The sequence below is a fragment of the Sinocyclocheilus anshuiensis genome, unplaced genomic scaffold (assembly GCF_001515605.1).
Source record: "Sinocyclocheilus anshuiensis isolate Anshui unplaced genomic scaffold, SAMN03320099.WGS_v1.1 scaffold304, whole genome shotgun sequence".
Classification (NCBI taxonomy): Eukaryota; Metazoa; Chordata; class Actinopteri; order Cypriniformes; family Cyprinidae; genus Sinocyclocheilus; species Sinocyclocheilus anshuiensis.
This window is the reverse complement of record NW_015555737.1, coordinates 301,761-307,092: the sequence shown is the minus strand read 5'-3', so window position 1 is coordinate 307,092 and position 5,332 is coordinate 301,761. Positions and strand designations below refer to the sequence as shown.

Here is a 5,332-nt window from a genome sequence, read left to right as displayed (position 1 = left end):
ATTGACTTAATATTTTTTTTTCCAATAAACTGTCACACAAGCAGTGAAATGGTCCTTTATTTTGACTTTTTTTTTTTTTTTTTGGCAAAATGTGAATTTTACAAAAAAAAAAGTTTATTAGATCTAAGTAAAGCTATTATTTTAAACTTAGAAATATTAGAAGTAATCGTCTATTGTTTAATTTTAGTCCATTAACACTATGAAGTGAATCATTTAAAGCACTAAAGACATATTAAATAATATTTATGTGCCTGTACAGTGTACTTCTGTACTTGTAATGTATTTCTTTAGTACTATATATATTTAGTAAAAAAAGACTTCACGATGGCTTCTAAGTAAAAACTGATGTCAGGCCTCTCCCAAACATTTCAAAAGGAATTTTATGGCTAAATCAACCCCTACAAACTAGTTGTGGCACTTACATACATCTGAATTTCATCAGGGTCTTGTTGGGGGAAAAAAACACATCTGGACGGTGGACAGGCAAAAAGCAATAAGTCCTCTGCTGCTGAGAATAGCAGAAACTATGGACTGGAACACTGAAACGCACGTCTCTCTTATTTAATGGAATACAGACGTTATTTGTGCAGTGACCACAAGTTAAAAGTTGATGGGAGCCGACAAGCCATGCCACAGATACGAGTGTGGTGATGCGCATTTCCTCTGGGTATTGACTGGGAAAGCCACAAGTTTGCTGTTTCAAACTTCTGAGTGCAGTGGAACAGAATGACGCTTTCAGCGGCCTCAGTAAACCCAACCATCAATCACAAACTCCATACTAGCCCACTAAAGAGAGACCAAGATCATGTCACAGATGTCGGTCTACAGCAACAAAAACACAATATTAAGTGAATTTCAACCAACCAAGTTGCTAAATAGCAAAGTTTAGATAAATGTTTCATTGTCCCTCCCACTTTATAAATTCAAGTTACAAATGCAATGTACAGTCTCTATACAGTACACTACAATTCAAAAGTTTGGGGGCGGTAAGACGTTTTTTTATGTTTTTGAAAAAAGTCTCATGCGCCTCAAGATCAAAATATATTTGATCAAACACATACAGTAATGTTGTGAAATATTATCATAACTTAAAATAACTGTTTTCTATTTTAATATATTTTAAAATATATTTTATTCCTGTGATGGCAAAACTGAACTTTCAGCAGTCCTCAGTGTCACATGATCCCTCAGAAATACTAATATGCTCATTTGTGGCTCAAGAAACATTTCTTATAACTATCAATGTTGAAAACAGTTGTGCTGCTTAATATTTTTGTGAAAACCGTGATTCATGTTTGTCAAGATTCTTTAATGAATTGAAAGGAGATGTTTTTGTAACATTACACTTTACTGATTCATCTTTGCTGAATATAATTATTAATTTCTTTCAAAAATAAATAAATAAACAAAACCTTGAAAAAGTTTTTGTTCTGAATTATTTGTTAATTATTTACTACATTTCAGGAAAATACAAAAAGTAAATTGACCTAAGCTAACCTAAGCCTACCTCCATCCTTCAGATGGAATATCACTACTGCTTTGCATGAAAACTTTATCTATGCTGCCATGTCAATAAAGAGAACAACGTAGTGTGCCACGAGGTTCAAAATGTTTCGGTGCATGGACAGAGACTTACTAGCTTCACTTAATATCATGTCTTAAAAACTTTTTTGTAAAAACCTTTTTACAAAAAGACACCATTTGCACTTTTGAAACAGACTACCCTTTTATAACTAGACAATCCACAGTGTATCTGATCTGACAAAGTATCTTTTTCACTGACAAGAAGTCTTTTAGGTTTCTACTTAAAACTATGTATCCAAAATATTGCAGCAAAAAGCATGACCTCATTGAGTAATAAGCAAACATTTAGGTACATGTATGAAATTGGCAGATGTTTTTATGCAAAGCAACATACAGTCATGGCCAAAAGTTTTGGCAGTGACATAAATTTTGTGTTTTGCAAAGTTTGCAGCTTCAGCTGTTGTGGTGTTCATTCACATTGTTTCTAGATTATTGTGTAGAGTGATCAGATGCATTCTAAATAATTGCTAAAAGCTTCATTGGCCAAAAAATGAACTTTTCACAAAAAAACAAATTTCACTGTTTTTTTATCCTGACACAAAATGACCAGCTAACATTAATTGACTAATCATATCAGCAGCACATGGTGGAAGTGTGAATGAGTACTAGTCAGGTAAAATCACTATCATACTAATTAGATTGTAAGAGCAGACTGATTGCTAATAAATTGATTGCTGTGTTCTTGTTAGCAATGTTGACCTCCAAAGAAACACGTGCAGTTATCATCGATTTGCATCAAAATGGCCTCACATGCCAGGAAATTGCTACAAAGAATATTGCACCTGAAAGAACCATTTACTGGATCATCAAGAACTTCAAGGAGAGAGGTTCGACTGCAGTTGAAGAAGTCGTCAGGACATCCCAGAGTGTCCAGCAAGTGCCAGGACCGTCTCCTTCTGAGGAGTCAGCTACGGAATCGTGTCACCAGCAGTGCAGAGCTTGCTCAAGAATGACAGCAGGTTGGTGCGAGAGCATCTGCATGCACAGTGATGCCAAGACTTGTGGACAACGGCCTGGCGTCAAGAAGGGCAGCAAAGAAGCCACTTCTCTCCAAGAAAAACGTCAAGGACAGACTGAAATTCTGCAGGAAGTACAAGGATTGGACAGCAAAAAACTGGCGCAAAGTGGAATGGATCGCCATCAGTCAGGATTTGGCCCAGAAGCTAATATCCAGCATGCCAGAGCGAATGAGCGAGGTTATGAAGAACATGGGTCAACACTGTAAATATGATTCATTATATTTTTTTGCCAATAAAAGCCTTTAAAACTTATGATATTCTTATCATTGTTTTTCAGTATAGCACAGAAACGTGGACAAATAATCTACAAATACTGAAGCAGCAAACTTTGCAAAACACAACATTTATGTCACTGCCAAAACCTTTGGCCATGACTGTACAGTACATTTGAGATATGAATTTAACAGTAAAGGCTCCATCACCACTGTGACCCTACAGCGGATATGTGGTTTGGAGAATTATTGAATATCTTTACCAGTAAACCTAAAGGAACACCATTTGTGATTCTGAAGTTTAGCACAAACAATCCACATACAGTAGTTTGTGTGTCAATGTAGATTCAACAAAGTTCTTACACTATGCAAACATTTTGTTGTATCAAAACTCAAATGGAAAGCATTTCTTGTAAGTCCAGTTAGACTACACTTATAATAGCTGAAGACAATGCTGCTTTGCTTGGTGAATCAACTCTTGAATAGTTTCTACATTTAAAAGAGAACAAAACAAATGTCGTGCTACTAAATATACTGTTCACTTAAAGGGGTCATATGATGCGATTTCAAGTTTTCCTATAATGTGTTTTTTGAACATTAAAGCATGTTAACATATTCTGTTACACCAAATACACAAAATAATGATCTTTAAAAAAGCATCATATGACCCCTTTAAAGTGAAATGTAATGTCAGGGACAAAGACAAGGCAATGCACTTTCAAAGACGGACTATAGTGAAAAGAAAAGTCATGTACTACATGAAAACAATATGCAACTCTACAAGCAGCTGATGAAAACAGGAACACTTGTTTCCTCCTCTTAGTAGGAGATTCCTTCTCACACTTTCTTTCACACTTCCTGTTCTGAGTTGCCAAAGCACGAAACAGAAATGGTCATGTTAAACAGACAGATCAAGATAAAAAAAAAATTAACTTTACTGTACCTTTAAACAGGCAGCCGCTGATGTTACTTCATAAAGTCCTATCCATGAAGCGACACTCACTTGTTGAAAAGTATTGTTAAGAGTGAAACTTTCCACAATTTGACACGGAGTGCAGACAATTTCAGCAAGCAGTAACTGAGACTGAAGTTTAACTGAACGTCCAGAAGATTGTGAAACTGAAGCTGAACGCGTTATGGATTGATGACTACAGAAAGCTGCCGACAACTTTGAGCAAACACCTCTGCGTGCTCACAGCTCACAGGGAGGGACTCGAGTCCACGTGGACCTGCATCCGTCTGTTTCTATAGCAACAGAAGAACGCACGCGGAAGTCTACCACTTATGAGTCATATAGATCAGTGTCTTATACATAAAATTACTACTACTACTAATAATAATAATAACTTGCCATCTGATTGTTTTTAGTATTTTAGTTTAAAAGAAGTAGGGTCACACACACACACACACACACACACACACACACACACACACATTCTAATATACACTGCCGTTCAAAAGTTTGAGATCAATAAGATTTTTTATGTGTTTTTAATGGAGTCTCTTATGCTCATCAAGGCTGTATTTATTTGATCAAAAAAGCGTAATATTGTGAAATCTTATTGCAATTTCTAATTTGGTTTCCTTTTTTAATATAAGCCTACCCTTACCAAAAAGTAGTATACTTCAAGTTTATTTTAGTAAGTATACTTAAATAAAGTTCAAGTATATTTTTAAGTAAGTAGTATACTTGTAAGTGTACTATTTCAATACTCCTTGGGACTAAATTGGCCCACTTTCTAGTATATAAAAGTATACTTTAAGTAAGAGAGAAAGAGAGAGAGAGAGAGAGAGAGAGAGAGCGAGAGAGATAGAGCAAGAGAGCGAGAGAGAGAGAGAGCAAGAGAGCGAGAAACAGGGTCACATCACAGTGGAGTCAGCTGCACACACATTCTAATATACACTGCCGTTCAAAAGTTTGAGATCAATAAGATTTTTTATGTGTTTTTAATGGAGTCTCTTATGCTCATCAAGGCTGTATTTATTTGATCAAAAAAGCGTAATATTGTGAAATCTTATTGCAATTTCTAATTTGGTTTCCTTTTTTAATATAGTTTGTGAAGGCAAGACTGCCTTAAAAATAAATGGAGGTAAACAGAGGAGCTGCAGTTTTTTCTGGATAAAAACACGATAATGTTTATATTTATCAACCGATTTCAGAGGTTTGTGATCTACATGGAGTTAAAAATAACTCTGCCTCCAGTTATTTAGTTAGGTTTGGAAAATTATTAATTTTCGTAAGAAATTGTGAAAACTCACACTTGTCTCACTTGTTGATTTGATAGATTTTTTTGGTTTACAATTCTAATGTTAATGTAGTATAACTGTGCCATATACATATTTTGTAATTTGAATGTACATTAAATTAAATTAAGTTGTTTCATTGTTTTCTCTGTCTTCAACCCCAACATTTTAGCTTTTCTTGTGCTTCAGGTCAGAACACAGAACCCTTTGAAATACTGGAGGAAAATCAAAATAATACATCTTTAAGCACTAATAATTTACCATCATTGAGAA

General features: G+C 35.0%; 1 protein-coding gene across 1 annotated transcript in view; it reads right to left on the bottom strand.

Moving 5' to 3' along the window:
- Positions 1-3,996, bottom strand: part of LOC107673149 (ras and EF-hand domain-containing protein homolog) — a 19,501-nt gene extending 15,505 nt beyond the window's left edge. Inside the window, exon 1 of the mRNA XM_016466645.1 lies at positions 3,759-3,996. The gene's annotated coding sequence lies outside the window, so the exon portion shown is untranslated. The remainder of the gene's footprint in view (positions 1-3,758) is intronic.
- Between the last annotated feature and the right edge of the window lie 1,336 nt (positions 3,997-5,332).